Genomic DNA, 17080 nt, shown 5'->3' on the forward strand with positions numbered 1-17080 from the left:
TTTATTGCTGACCAAACTTCGATGTTTTAATGTGAGAACCTACGTGGAAATGATCTGTATGGGTAATCGTAATGCTATTAAGGTACTTCTAAATTTGTTCCTCAATAGAAGATTGTTAAACATAAAATAAATGGTAGTGTATAGTGAGGAAACATGCTTAAACCCTTTTTGACTGCAATCCGATCCCAAATATCACGGGCAGTTTTAGTAACCTCTGAAAGTTAATAGTTTGTTGTACCTCAACATACTTATCCATGTGAGTTCCTATAGGGTTATCCCTCCCAGAGTTTACCCCATATGGGGCCACCTTCTGACTCCATGGCAATCCATTCAACTAGAATACGCATAGGTGAAACTTGATATTTCACAGGGTCTGCACAGGAGATTTCTTCATGAACACGTTTTTTTGTTGTTGCAATCCTAGCTTTTCCCTCTCTCCATTTGAATCTGATTATAAGTTGATTAAACCGCATGATTTGGGGTTAAACTGAAATAAGTATAGTAAACGCAGGAGGATGTTCATCTTCACCATATTTGTACATCCACAAAATAAAACCTGCTTGCCACCTAGAAGAATCAGCTACCATCTGGGTTGAGAGCGCTGGCTCATTTGATGATGTACAGCCTTCCAATGGTCCTGCAAGTCGTACTCCCAGGTATTTAACTGACTCGCTGGCTGAACACAATGATGTAGTGGCATTTAAAACTATCTCTGCATATCGCTCTCTCCCTCTCACTCTTGTGGCATTTTAATGTTTAGGACCTTCGACTCACTATTAATCCTTAAGCCTGAGGCCTTTCCAAACTTTACTAAGTTTGTAAAACTGACAGAATCAACGTCTCGGCCTCTGACAGCAAGAAGGCATTGTCTGTGAAAAGGCAATGCTCCATCCCCCTAAACCATTGGCAAAGAGAAACCGGAATACTGCGCATCCATTTGCTTCTTCGAAGTTTCAGTTTCTTTGATTGAGATGCCAGTGATCCTAACTCTTGCTTATAGTGCTGAGTTATTGATGAGAATCCACCCCTTCATGCGTGGGTTTAATCACACCCTATCCAGTTCAGTTGCTAGGAAATTATAGCTCACCCTTTCAAAACCTTTTCTTAGGGAAAAGGTTCTCAATGTATGATATATTTACTACAAGGTGTGCAATCAAGCATACACTACCCTTCCCTTGCCTACACTACTTTTAGCATATTTTCATATTCAGCTAGTGGGGTCTTTTACTTGAAGTGTTGATGAGTCAATGTATTTGATTGTTATTTGTTTTTTTTATTTTATATATTGTTATAATTTAAGTAACTAAACAATAAACGTTTTACTTACTCACCTACACTTCACAAATTGAAAATATATAATGGTACCAGATAAGGTGTTAACCTTATCTAGTGTATTCAAGAGCACTTCGGTGAAAATGTTTGCATCAACATTTATGAAATGATTTATATTCAGTAATTGTCGAAATGAAGACCAGTACATTTAGACCAGGGCTAGACACAATACTCACTTCCCCAAAACGCATGCATTGATTACTCACTTAGAACATAGGCCATCATTACAAGTTTGACGGTCTGTACAGAAAAGCCCACATGGAGGCGTTAATCCAACCACATATTACAAGTCACACACTAAGCATCGCCAAAATACAGCCACAAATCCAAGACCACCTGGACGACTGAGTGCGGGAGAGAGGCGGTTTCACGACCAGCACTGCCACGTATACCACATTCAACCCCGAAATTGTCAGGGTAGAGCCACAACTGCTTGGAGCACAGGTCCAGCATACAGCGGTAGCCAGGAAAATGGAGCTATGGCAGAGAATCACCAACAGGGCCAACTCAGTGGGCAACCATCTGCACACAAACGAGGACATCTGGAAGAGGTGGAACAACCTATGGGGGAAGGTGTGTTCCATAGCATCCAGGCACCAAAATGTTGTGAAGAAGACTGGAGGTGGGCCCCTACCTCCCGCCCCAGAGTTCACATCATGAGAGGAGAAGGTCTTGGCATCCTGCATCCTGAAAGTCTGACTGGTATACCCAGAGGACTGGGCTCTGGTAAGTCACCGACACTCCCCTAGCACTAATTGGTCCCATTCTGCATACTACCCCACCTCCCTATCACTCCCCAAGTCACCCTCTCTTCCACTATACCTCCTACACACTCCTACACTACCCAGCCACAATACCCAGACAGTTCCTGCCCAGCACACGGATAGCACTGCCAATATCCATTACTAAACTCCCACAATGCACCTGTGCATCTACATGAAAAGCTGTCATGTCCACTTCACAGTGCAACCCCAGCATGTACAACTATGGCACCTGCAACGCCAATAGAATGCATGTGACTGAGGACCTATACATGGCAATGACAGCAATGCATTCCTCATTCATCAACCATCAGTGGAACATGATACCCATTTCACTATCTAGTATCCACAAGCAATGTCTGCAGTGCTGCATCTGTCATCACCATAACAGGGAATCAAGTCAAGCCACTGTATGCATGAGACAAAGAGACCAACATTCACATCTCCACCATGTGACACTCTCCCACTTCATTTACAGATACCCCTGCCACTGCCACCGTGGAGAGGATGCCAGAGACAGCCAGTCATCCCCAGGATGAAGGCCCCAGTGAGGACAACACATCAGGATGTCTGGACATTGACAACTTAACTGACCCATCTGGGACACCTGGTCAGTTCACTACTCCCAGCCTCACCCTGCCGACATCCACCCCACTCAACCTGTGGCATCAACATCACAGCCAAACCCTCACCCCCACACCTGTGTCCCAAGGATTGGTCAATCAGTAGTGTGCCCCACAGTACAGGTACCAGAGTTGACCCCTCACACCAAAGACAATGAAGGTCCCGATGTAAGTGGGAATGGGCACAGGGGGCCAGGGGCAGAGGCACAGGGGGCCATGGGCCATGGGAGGGCAACTGTGGGCCAGGGGATGGTGTCCCCAGGAAACCATCTCCCAAGTCCTGGGAGCATACCAGCAATCCCAGGGCAAGATGGGCCAAATACTCACCATTCTGGAGGAAAACCAAAGGCTGCAGAGGGAATACCACAAGGAGGTCATGCAGTGGCAGGCACACAATGCCACCATGGCCTCCATCGCAGGAGTACTGAAGGAGCTCACCACCATCCTGTGTGCCTCCTCCAACCACCAGCAGGCCCTATCTACTAGCCAGATATCAACAGAGTCAACAAAATCAGCCTTGACTAGTGGAATGGAGGCCCTGCTAGAGGAACCACAGGCCCCTGGCACCCCTCACTCTGCAGCTGAGAAACCCCCACCCCGCAAACGTGGTTGTCCATCCAGACATCCTGCAGGAGCAGATGCCAAGATGTTTTTCACATGGCCCTTGGATACTGGACCTGTACTACCTACAGCTAAGCCATCTACTCTGATGATTACTCCAACCATGACTCCACTCATCAACTGTTCGACACATTGTACACAATTAACACCATGGAACACAGGAAGTGCCTTTGTGCCTTTATTGTTACATGCATAAATGTATTTTTTACCAAAATGGAATGTGTGTTTATTCCCCTTCACCAAAGGTCTGTTACATGGACAGCAGAGGGAGCCTTTTCCTGCAGGTGAAACAGTACATCAGACATGTTTTAAAATCCAGTTGCAAAGGAATCACCAGTCTAACCACACACCAGAGTAGATCCACAAATCCAACCTGCAAATAGACCAAGACAGGAACTTACATCAGGATAGTAGGCATGGTGGCAGTCACAGCACATTTGCAGTATATTCTTGTCGTGCCCACTGCGGATTGGCAACAACAGAGGGGAAAACTAGAGACAATGCCACATCCACATTCTCGGGACTCACATGACTAATACGCAGTAGCTCACAGCTGAGATGGGGTAAAAACTACACTAACTGCTGTTAGGAAAGACCAGTGTCCATGAATGCCACATCCAAATGTTAGGATAAGGAGTGATACACAGTGCACAAACTATAGTTGGAAAAACATCTGGAAAGGATATTGCAGGACAAATGACACACAACATGCCTGAACGTACGAAATGTCAACCTAGTAACCTGCATTCCGAGCACATGGCAGAGAGATTACATTATTAACACAGCTCCTGATAGACAACCTGTCTCCCACCACAAATCACACGGACAGTTAGATACACTGAGCATCTCCACTAATGTACCTGACCAGGAGGAGCATTGTCATAAGGCAATTTGGAAATAAAAGACCTGACAATACACACACAACATACCTGTATGTTACTGGAAGTAATGATTGATCTGCTCAGTCCTATAATCAGCTGAACCTTCCTCCCCAGCCTCCTCATCATTTTGCATGTCATCATCATCAGCCACTGGTCCAGTTGCCTCCTCCTCATCAGCCAGTAATGGAATCTGATGTCTCAGGGCTAGATTGTAAAGCATGAAGCTGAAAACTATGATCTGGCATACCTTTTGTGGGGTGTAGAAGAAGGCACCTCCAGAGACGTGGAGGCATCTGAATCTGGCCTTCAGTAGGCCAAAAGTTATTTCAATAACATGCCTCATCCTGCCGTGGGCCTCGTTGAAACGGTGTTCCCTATCAGTGGTAGGGTACCTCACTAGTGTCAGCAGCCAGGGAAGATTGGAATAGCCAGAGTCACCTGTGTACACAAAGGTAGGACCTGTCACAATACCGGTAGAGGCACAGGGCAGAAAGGGATGACAGTTGACATTACAGACACACATCCTTCTGCATACATCCCAATGCGCCAAACCCTCTCTGTAGTTGTGCCATCATGTGGGGGACATTTCTGTTCTTCAGAATGAAGGAGTCATGCATAGATCTTGGAAATGTAGATGTCACTTGAGAGATGTACTGGTCCACAAGACACACCACCTGTACATTGATGGAGAAGTAGTTTTTCCTGCACCCATAGACTTGTTCATTGGCCCTGGGAGGGACCAAAGCATTGTGGGTGCCATCTATTGCCCCTAGCACATGAGGGATGCATCCAATATGATAGAAGTCACCCTTAACAGTATGCAAATCCACACTTTAGGGGAACCTGATGTAGCTGTCCAGGTGTATCAGTAAAGAGGACAGTACATCTTTCAACACAAGACTGAACATGGGCTGTGACATCCCTGCTGCCAAGCCCACTGTAATCTGGAATGAGCCTGAGGCAAGGAAGTGTAGCACAGACAAAACCTGTACTCTGGGAGGGAAGGCATAAGGATTACATATGGCAGGTAATAGATCTGGCTCCTACTGGGTACATCCATCCATTATGGTCTGACGATTCAGACAATAGGTCTGAACAATGTGTGTCCCTCCTCGTGGGTATCAAGGTCTACTAGGAGATGGTACACTGGTGCATGTCTCATTATCCCCATTACAGGGTATCTAGGATAGAGAGGAGAGAATGTACAATTAGATGAGCACTCTCTAAATGCTAGCTGACAATATACTAGTTGCACACAACAAAAACTGTAGACATGCCCGAACAGTTGCCACATACCATATTGGCCATGTAGATGGGCCATGTAAACTATACTTGCTGCCCAGTCCTGCGCGCACTGGACAGATGGAAGTGACCTAATTCCTCCGGTGTATGTCGTCATGGATGGTAGGCAGTTGCAACTGCAGTGCAACTCCTCATTGGATAACATTGCTGCCTATGGGAGACTGGGGCCAATGATGATCACTGCCGGCAGTCACGGTCATGTACACGGTGGCTGTGACCGCCATTTTCTGCTGCCTAGCTCACTTGGATCCTGACATTCCTGCAAGCAAGACCTCCACAACATGAGCTGCTGTATACTGTCTCTGGGAGCCACCATGCCATGTCCTAAAGGTGATAGGGCCCCAGCCTTCACCCAGGAGGAGTGGAGAAGCTTGTGAGTGAGGTCCTACCCCTATATGGACAGCTGCATGGGGCACCAGAGGATCAGGTGAGCCCAATCCCACTATCCTGTGTGATAGGGGTGTGTGTGTGAGGGTGAGAGGCGTTGACACACCGGACAGGAAGTAGATGCATGCAGGGTGCATGGAGTACAAGCATCTGTATTGTGAAAATAGGTTTGTGTGGGATGTGGTATGTTTGATGTGTGCACTTGTAGTGTAGCCATTTTTAATATAGCTTGATGCACGTTAGTTTATCATATTGGACCGCTGTGCACTTTGCCCTAGATATATTTAATTCAGCTTTGCACTGTTATTTTACTGTAACCAGTTTTACGGTCTTGTTTTAATGTCTTCTATCACACTGTTTAGCTTAGTTCAGCACTGGGTTCTCAAATAATGCATTCTTGATCGCCCCGTGCTTCAGTCAAGGCTAGAGTCTGGTACATTGCCAGTAAATGAGGTAGAAGTTTAGTCTCCAGTATTCGTAGAAAATAAGCATCCTTACGTAGGGACATTTTCATAGAACATCTGCGTGTTAGTTATGAAAACACTTTCTTAACCTAGTAAACGTCAAGAGGGAGATTCCGGCCAGGAACGTACAACTAGATGCTGAATGCCCTGTTGCAGATGCTGATGCAGATTACAGGCCTTTGCTCAGGTATGAGGGTTGATGTCCTCCCGGGGCAACCTGAAAGGCAGGCTTAGAGCTTCACATGCTGTGCTCGAAATATAACTTAGAGAGAAAATAATCTAGCAGCACTATGATAGCCTTATTCTTGTGCTTCACTCTCATTGTTACTATTTTAATCTTACTGTGTTGTGTAGTTCTGGTTATTGCAGCTCACACTTTGCTATCTAAAAGGCAGTTGTTTTATTAAACCAATCTTTAAAACTTAAACTGCCTTTGTCATTTATATATGAGTCCGTACTGTGTATGAGAGAACTGGTTGTGACCTGAGTGACCACGACTTCCCTGGGAAGTGCTAAGATATCATGCTCTCGGCTGCCCAATTGTCTCTTCCCTTTGAGAGAGATGAGGCACTGCTAGTTAGCCGGAGCAAAACCCGGATTTAGAGTGACAAGTGTCATCCACTGTGGGTCAGACTCAGTCCCCCATACTGTGAACGATCTTGCCGCTCAAAATCCAGTAGTCTCATTAGGATAATGAGAGCCTACGTGACATGGCGCCGCCAACGTTTGGTTAGGCTCTAATTTTCGGGCCCACCATCATATCTCGGTCTCATTTTTATATAATGACCCCTCAGTTCCATATACGGAGACGTCCGTGGTACTGAGGATTTCCACCACCGCTGTATAGGTAACCCTATTTTTCAGCGGGTGGATGTTCAAGTTTGAACCTTAAAAGGAAAAAAACCCTGTCTTGGTGTGCCTTCTCTGAACCCTTAGTGCTTTTATAATGGCGAATCCCCAGGCTGTACAAATAGCTCTTAACATGAAACAACCACTTACGACACATTTACTAGCACATGGTCTTACAGCACAGGGAGGACCAGTCACATTTGTGGTGGATGCCCACGCAGCCTATAGAACAGAGCTGTTTTACTCTTGGGTCACATTTTCAGCAGTTGATGGGAACACTAATACATTTCATACATATACGGTTGCGAACGCCTGGGCAGTACAGGGTGTATGCATACTTAGGAATACCTCTCTTATCAAGAACATATTAATTTGCTTGATGGCGCCCTACCCCATACAATATTACCAGTAAGGTTAGGTCCACTAAGTAATGATGGTCCTACCTGGCATTTATTAGCCGAATATACACCTCATCCTGCGGTTGCGAATATGGCGGTAGCTGAGGTTCGACGCTTATATAATAAATTAACAGCAATATATAGACGACATTAAATACAAACCTAGCGCATGCTGCTCCAGCACAACCACATGTAGGAACACCAGGTATAAATCCGGTGACTGTACACTCGATTATGGGTAAAGTCCCAGCCAAACGAGAGGAGACTCAGTTTTGGCTAGCACAAAAAATTAATATGCTGGAGGCAGTATTTCCCCATACGGGACCTCAGGATAAACATAGAATATTAACTATGAGCTTGCCCTTTGGGATGGTTCCTACAGTTGAACACTGTAAGACATGGGGCACGGTATTTGCCGCGCTCTATGCAACGGCACACGGTACACTGAAACTAGCCAGCCTACAGGGAGTGCTTAAACAAATTCAAGATGAATATGGGGCTACCCCGGCCCTAGATTTGGGAATGCAACAGATGGGCAACTTTGCCACAATTTCTTCAATTATCCTAAGTAATCTTAAAGGAGAAGCAGTTGCACTTGCAGTGCGCATGCGTCTTCGTGACGTTCCACAACAAGATCAGGAGCGAGAACTGCCTAAAATAATAGCGGAAACATATTCCAGTATCGGTCGAGATAGCCTTGGGGCTAGACCACAAAAACCTCAATTTCAGGGTAAAATTAATAAAGACAATAATAAACAACAACCTGAGGGTAATAAGAAACGCTGGGAGAAAAAACAACAATCGCCTAAAAAAGAAAGGGAAGAATCTCCACGCAGGGAGACCCCACAGGTATAATCTCAGAAACAGAGAGAATATGAAAACGCCTGATAGATATCAATATACTGATACACGCCAATCTAGTTCCTTTCAGGACTCATCGGAAAAGAGAAATGAGAGAGGTGGGCGATCAGAGCGTAGAACAGAGTACGTGAAACCGAGACAGGAATCACAACGCTCTTCGGAGGTTTCTGTTAAGAAGGAAGAGAAACCAGTACAACAAAAACAACAATTTAAAAAGAAAAAAGTGGCAGCTGTCTCAGTTAGACATGCCACTCAGGAAGAGGGTTCTCTTGAAGAACAGGAACTGGGCTCTAGCACTGCTAGGCAGCGTGGCAGAGGTCACAATAGTTCGCCAGAATCTTCTAGAGCATCTGGAGGAGAAAGCAACTGATGACTTTATACAAGTAGAAACAGCGGACATGCATGTCTCCGAACCCGATAGTGAATATAGAGTAACTCTACAATTAGAAGGAGACATTGAACTCACCATACACGCAATCTTTTGGGATCTGTAGTTAAAATATATGACATTTTGTTGGCCGAACAAGATTGGCCGCCTGATTTTGTCTGCACCTGCCCATCTGGAGAGAAGGTTATTAAACCTTCCTTCTCGCCCCTTGTTCCAGAGGAACTCGCTGAGTCCTATTCTATAGAATGGGCTCTAGCACAAGCACCTGTGTTATATAGAAATCACGTAGGGTGGGACAGGGATTCTCCATACCATGTAATTCCCATTAAAGGTGAACCTCAGCCACAACCGCAGTATCCAATAAAACATGAAGCAAGGGCACCGGTGAGAGAAATACTTACGCTATTAGAATACCAGGGGTGATTGAACCCTGTGTCTCACCGACGAATAATCCCTTCATCCCTGTAGCTAAACCGGACCATTCATACAGAATAGTTTTAGACTACAGACATTAAAACGGACATACACATACATATGCTATACAAAATTCGCATAGCACTGAACTAATGAGCAACATTGTGCGGAAATAATATAAAACAACTTTGGATATCTCGAACGGATTCTTCTGCCAGAATATAGCGCCTGAAAGCAGAGACTTAACAAGCTAAAATTCTGTTGTTTGCCTCAGGGGTATAAGAACAGCCCAGGACTGTTTGCAGCTCGTGTGACTGCTATTTTACACGAGATAGACCCTGAAGCATTGTCATATGTGGACGTTATATATATCTCAGGGATGATGAGTTACTACAACATTTAAGATGGGTAGCCCACATTGTTGTAGGGTTTGCCGAACTCGGCTATAAATTTAACTTCAAAAAATCTAAAATTGCCTTCCTCAGCGTCCTGTTCCTGGGAAATGAGCTGTCGAATGAAGGGAAGAGCCTAGCACCACAATTTTTAGAAAAATGTGCACAATTGCAACCACCAAATACGATTAAAAAACTACAATCATTGTTGGGCTTTCTAAATTTTGGCAGAACATACATTCCTGATTATGCTACACGCATAAAACCTTTATATGAGTTAATATGACCTGATTTTTCAAGCAAATTCTTGACAATTGAACATATACATACTCTTCGAGAGTTACAGGCAGATATGCTAGCAGCAAAACATTTACACACACGGGACAATAAGACACATTTGGTCATCAGGGTGAAAGATGGGGCCATTGGGTTTAACATATGTCACATTTAATGAAGGTGAGACAGTCCCGATTGTATACAAATCACACCTGTATTCCGCTGCAGAACAACGCTTTGCAACCACAGAGAAAATTCTCACTGCTGTACAGATGGCTGTTATTAAAGAAAGACTTCTTGCCCAAGGAAAATGCATCATTGTCGTTTCTCCTATTCCAGCTCTTGAGGCTGTTACAAAAGCAGGCGTCCTGAACGCAAAAGCACTTCATCCACGTTGGATCCAATGGGCTACGTCTTTAACAGCCACTGATGTAGACTACATTTTTGACCCAAAGTTACAAACTCAAGAATTTCCACAATATGAAGTAGAATATTCAGTTCCCGCTGACACCTTGCCTATTGATCAATATCATGTAGTCATGTACACCGATAGCTCTGCGCAACCAGCGATTGGAACTAAACATCAATATTCTGCTGCATGTGCGGTCGTGAGCGGCTACATGGAGGGGGAGAAATTCTGTCCCCAACATACCTATACACAGACCTTAGGGGATTGTACAGCAAAATTGCTGAGCTAAACGCTCTACTAATGGCACTAGATCCAACACAGTTCACACTGATTGTTTGTGATTCATATTATTGCGTCCAGTCTTTTAATGAATACCTGCATTACTGGCGCTTGAATGGGTTCAGAGATTCAAAAGGCAACACCATAAAACACAGACTACTGTGGGGGAAGATAGCAGACCTGAAAGAGACGCTACCGAAAGTCCATGTTGTGCATACACTTGGACACCAGTGCGTTGGGATACACGTTGCTGGCAATACTTTGGCTGATGAAACCGCAAAGTCGGCAGTGGCAGTTGCCACTGTAGCTGCAGTGACTCGTTCGAGTTCCAAACCAGACACAGACAATATGGCTGCCATAAAAGCTACGGTTGATGGTACGCCTTATCCTAAAGGATTTCCTAATAAATGTCACTACTTGATGGGAAGTATGCTGAACACTGAAGTTAAAATTCCAGGCGTAGGCGTACGCGACATCCCCAATAAAGATGTAAGACCACAATTGATTAAAGCAGCGCATGAAGGGGTGGCATCTGCACATGCAGGCGCGGCGGCTACAATTTCACTCTTGCAGGCCCGTTATTGGTGGCCTGGTCTCTATAAAGAAACTAAGCAGTATATCCTTTATTGTGATATCTGTCAACAAATTAAAGTTTCCACAGCTAAGCGCCCGCCGCAGACACCCCTCCTAATCTCAAATAGACCATTACAATGTGTTTACTTGGATCATTGTGGTCCATTAACACCTGATAGTGCATACAAATATATACTAGTCGCTGTTGATTTGTGTGGGTGTGGCCACAACGCTTGGCTGATGCTCAGGCTGTTAATAAAGATTTGCGAGTCTTTGTTGGTACATATGTAGTTGCGGCATTCCATTCGGACCAGGGCCCTGCTTTTGCCTCAGGGGCATTCAGGGACACCATGGCTTCGTTGGGGGTCCAGCTCCAGTACTCGACTCCATTTCATCCAGAGGGAAATTCTGTTGTGGATCGATTAAACCGCGATTTAAAGCAATCCTTAACGGCCAGAGTCTTAGGCACGGGTCATAGTTGGCTAACCCACCTGTATGGAGTTCAGAGAGCACTAAATAACCTGACTAGATGGTCCCTGGGGGGGTCATAATTCATATGAGCTCCTGTTCGGAACACAAATGTTTGTTCCGGATCTTGATGGTCCTGGTGTGGAGGTGGTGAAAACACCTTTTGACATAAATGATCGTGTCACTGTTTTACAGGAATTACAGCAGTTCCGTGAAGATAATTCTTCTAAATGTGCTGCCTCCACACAAATTAAGGATGTGCCAGTTACACCTACCAGTTGGATTCCCAGAGTTGGGGATCTTGTGCGTGAAAAGGTCGCAGTGAAAAAATAATTTGGCCCTTCTTATCGAGCACCAGTCCCTGTGTTGGGGATACACGGTACCAGAACTGTTATTCTACCACCGTTGCCAAGTGCCAAAGAAAAAAGCTTTGTTTCAATTGACAATGTCAAGCTACAACATGTGGCCGATTCTACACAGCCGACCAAGAGGACCGTCCAGTAGTTCCCGAATCCCTCTCACTACTGGAGAAGAAGTTCCACTTCAAGTAGTCTATACCAGCACTGATGCCTCTCCGAGCTTGGGGAGGGAGGATGATGATGATCTTGCATTGGTTCCACTAGCAAAAAGCAACTTAGAAACATTTGATCAAGTCACTATAACTACAAGCCAGACGGATGGTGCTGTCTACTGTGTGCCACCACAGGAAACACCAACTCCTCCATTGACTATGGCAATGCCTTTTGCACAAACTGCCTCTGGTTATTTTGCCGACTACAATGACAGTCTATCGGACTCGTTTGCCTCTTCGACTGCTGCCTTGTAAGGTACACATAAGCTGATATATTGGCTTAAAAATACGTATTTCATGTTTCCATGGAACTATGTGTGGCTTTCCTTGACTGTCCTAGCCTTTTTGCTTTGGATTGGGTTTGTCATTACTTTTTTCTGTTAATACATGGTCATTTTCTTCCCGAGAGATCAGCGGTTGAACAGGTGGAGGAGGTTTTGAAACCACATTTTTCAGCATGTAAGGTTCGAAGAGACTTGTCCTTTGAGAATATTTCTGCAGTGGCAATTCCTGATGGGATTGTGTGGGATAAAGTGAAGTTTGATATATATGGTCCCACTGAAATAATTCAAATACCGTATGTGTTAAAGTTATCCATGAATGATGTAGTAATACCAGGCATTGTATCTGATGATTGGGATGTGAAAACAGTTGATTCAATGATGAAAGAATTGCAATATTATACTGTCTATGAAAATGAAGATGTTTACCAGTTTAAAGACAATTATGGTGACATGTTTTGCTATAATTATTATGGACACCACTTCATACATAAAGCGAGCAGTCCAAAAACGATATTTGATTTTACACAATGGGAACATTGCCCAACTCCCCCGTAACGGAGTTCAAAAACGTATTTTGAAAAAATTTCATATTTTTCTGGGCATCATCAAAAAAATGCTGAGACATATTATTTTAAGATAACTCCGATTAGGGATAAGCATATGTTGTTGACCAATACAAAATTTATATATTCAGACTACTTTGTTTCCCGGTTATCAATTGAAGGTTATGAATATTGGTCTAAAATGTTGATTTGAAAAGTGTTTGGGGAACACAAAATTGCCAGACTAAGAGGGTCATTCTGACCCTGGCGGCCGGTGGCCGCCAGGGCCACCGACCACGGGAGCACCGCCGACAGGCTGGCGGTGCTCCAATGAGCATTCTGACCGCGGCGGTTCAGCCGCGGTCAGAAGCGGAAAGTCAGCGGTCTCCCGCTGACTTTCCGCTGCTCATTGGAATCCTCCATGGCTGCGGAGCGCGCTCCGCAGCCATGAGGATTCTGACCCCCCCTACCGCCATCCAGTTCATGGCGGGAAAGCCACCATGAACAGGATGGCGGTAGGGGGGTGGCGGGGCCCCTGGGGGCCCCTGCCGTGCCCATGCCAATGGCATGGGCACGGCAGGGGCCCCCGTAAGAGGGCCCCAAAATGTATTTCACTGTCTGCCTTGCAGACAGTGAAATACGCGACGGGTGCAGTAGCACCCGTCGCACCTTCCCACTCCGCCGGCTCGATTACGAGCCGGCATCCTCGTGGGAAGGTCGTTTTCCCCTGGGCTGGCGGGCGGTTTAACTGGAACCGCCCGCCAGCCCAGGGGAAAACTCGTAATACCCGCCGCGGTCTTTTGACCGCGGCGCGGTAATTTGGAGGGCGGGATCCTGGCGGGCGGCCTCCGCCGCCCGCCAGGGTCATAATGAGGCCCATAGGGTAGAGAAACATTGTTTAGAGCATGCCTCATCCCCGTTCAAATGATTTTTTTAAATGAAACAGTACAACAGACCAGTTGCTTAGGCCTAGCTACAATTAGAGAATTAAACATGCCCAGTATACCTGCTCCTGCAAAATTTAATAACTGGCAAAAGTACATGAATGCAACTTTTAGTGAACTTAATGAGTGGGTCCAGAATGGTACATTTAATACTTCACTGACACGTCCAGGCGGGTGGTTATTGTGGCCAATAGATACCAACAGATGTCATCGTTTAGTCACCTCCTTGGGGGGTTTCCGAACGAGTAGGTCAGACCCTCGCCATATATCACCAGAACATGTTGACATAATTACGACATATAGTGTAGGAAAATTGTGCCAACAGTGGTTAAAATCATCCTCACTAGATGCAGTTAAGACACATCTCAGTCTCTTGTCTAACAACACTGACTTACAAGATTTTTTGTCAGGCCCAAAGATGCCACGTGGGAAGCGTTTCTTGTATGAGGTATACAATGAAATATGGAAACTTTCCCAACAAGAGGCTGCACCCCGGTTAAGGCAGATAGATCAGGAAAATATGGAAAAGGCATTAGCTGTTGTGGATAATGGGATTCACACCTTGTCCGACCGGATATATACAATTAACAACATTGTTTCTTCTGCTATAGACATTATACGATCTGATATGTCTTCTTTATATCATGGACAGAGTAAGACCAGGTCCATTATGCAGTTGGGTTCGACACTTCAGACATTGAAGGCGGGTCGCGTTCCGTGGCAGCACATCAGTGCCAGGGAAATATTTTTCTCCTATAATTTAACGTGACAACAACAGCTAATGGCTAAAAAGGAGGCGACTTATGTCATGCTTAACATTGAAAAGATAGAACGATTGCCTTTTACCGTGGCCGAGATTCCTTCAGCAGAGTGGTTGATACACGAGGTTATTAATCTGACTATTTCTACATTGTAATTCACTTCTTGTTTGAAACATGTTCCGGTAGGCAGATATGAAAAGTTGGGAGATAGTTACATCCATGAGGTGTGGGAGCTTCCCTTCTCGTACAAATGCCTCAATGGCATGAAAGAGGTCTTTCTTAGAGTTAGTGAATGCGAGACTTCAGTCAGCCATTCGATAATTTGTAAGCAGCTGTCCTTGCATGGGGCGTGTTATGCCTCGGTTGCGAACTTGGCTTGCTATCTGAAGGGAGTTCCAGTCCCCTTGATTAAACGCACGTTCCAGGTGCTTTCAAACAGCAGCTAGGTCCTCCTCAATAGTGAAGACTGTTGTGGCATGTGGGCCAGACTAGTTTACGTTGTTTCGGTCACTAAGGTCGTTACATGCTGCGGGAATATGTTGTTTCCCCCCACTAAATTTAGGGAGGTAGCAGACATTTGGCCTCACATTGCTACTTCCAAGGTGAATTTTGACAAGTTAAGTAGACTGAAAGCTTTATTGTTTCAGAAGCATGTGGCCCTTACATCTGCACGTGAGACCTACGCACTTCAGGTGGCAAGGTCATCGGCGGAAATACAGTCCCTGTAAAATACAAACTTTCTGAGACACTTTGATGAACTCGTGGGACGCATATTTAATGCGTCCAGCACGGCTGGATTAGCACATTTTTTCAAAGCTGTTGGTATTGGTTTTGTTCACACCTTTTCCTCTATATTCGGTTTAAAACCTTCGGCTATTCATTCAATTTTCTGAAGCATTTTTTGGGGATTTCCAATAACTTTGGCTTTATTAGCCGCCATTTTGCTGTTGCTGTTGTTTTTCCGCAATGGCTGTCCCGCCGCAACAAGGACAAATGAGGGCGCTCACATCAGCGCAGCTGTATCGTGAATACATGATGCAGCAGTTTGGAGCAACACTCCTGGAACATTTGGGGTGTGACGGGTCTCTGTCATTCAGACCATTTTTGGATTGTGTGCAGCCTGTGTTTCTGTGCCATTGGTGCTCTTTTGAACATGCACTGGAAGTTTGTCTCTCAGCAACGCCCCTCAGTGATTGATGCTGATCTGTTGATATTTTCGTTGAGGGTTCATCACCAGACATGCGCGCTGCGGTTGTGTTTGCTCAGAGAAGCTGATTACGAGCTACCCTTCCTGGAGGAAGTTACCATTAACTCGTTCATAGGCACTGCACGGGATGCCGCTTTGGTTGACACTGGGGCTAGGGAACACACCAGCTCCTTGGTAGTTTTTGGCGTGGATCTAACGGTTTTGTCATCTGCTGAGGTGGAGAATCTCCTGCTTTCCATGACTGATGCTTCATTTGGAATTGTCCTAAATTGACACTTTCCTATGAATTCCGCTTTTGGCCGCATGCTCATTTTTAAAATTGCCAAATAGTAAGCTTATGTGTCATCTTGACTTGTTAAAATTCAGTAGGGTTTTAAATATATTTTAGCTTAGGGCATTTTTAACTTAGGCTTCAACCACTTTGTACCAACAAGGGGAGGGTGTAGTGTAGCCATTTAAATTTTTTAATATAGCTTCATGCACATTAGTTTATCATATTAGGCGGCTGTGCACTTTGCCCTAGATATATTTTATTCAGCTTCACACTGTTATTTTACAGTAACCAGTTTTACGGTCTTGTTTTAATTTCTTCTATCACACTGTTTAGCTTAGTTCTGCACTGTGTTCTCAAATAATGCATTCTTGATCGCCCGCGCTTCAGTCAAGGCTAGAGTCTGGTACTTTGCCGGTAAACGTGGTAGAAGTTTAGTCTCCAGTATTCGTAGAAAATACACATCCTTACGTAGGGACATTTTCTTAGAACATCTGCGTGTTAGTTATAAAAACACTTTCTAGTCCTAGTATACGTCAAGAGGGAGATTCCGGTCAGGAACCTACAACTAGATGTTGAATGCCCCGTTGCAGATGCTGATGCAGATTACAGGCCTTTGCTCAGGTATGAGGGTTGATGTCCTCCCGGGGGAACCTGATAGGCAGGCTTAGAGCTTTACATGCTGTGCTCGAAATATAACTTAGAGAGAAAATAATCTAGCGGCACTATGATAGCCTTATTCTTGTGCTTCACTCTCATCGTTACTATTTTAATCTTACTGTGTTGTGTAGTTCTGGTTATTGCAGCTCACGCTTTGCTATC

Source organism: Pleurodeles waltl, chromosome 6 (genome assembly GCF_031143425.1).
Source record: "Pleurodeles waltl isolate 20211129_DDA chromosome 6, aPleWal1.hap1.20221129, whole genome shotgun sequence".
NCBI classification, from domain to species: Eukaryota; Metazoa; Chordata; class Amphibia; order Caudata; family Salamandridae; genus Pleurodeles; species Pleurodeles waltl.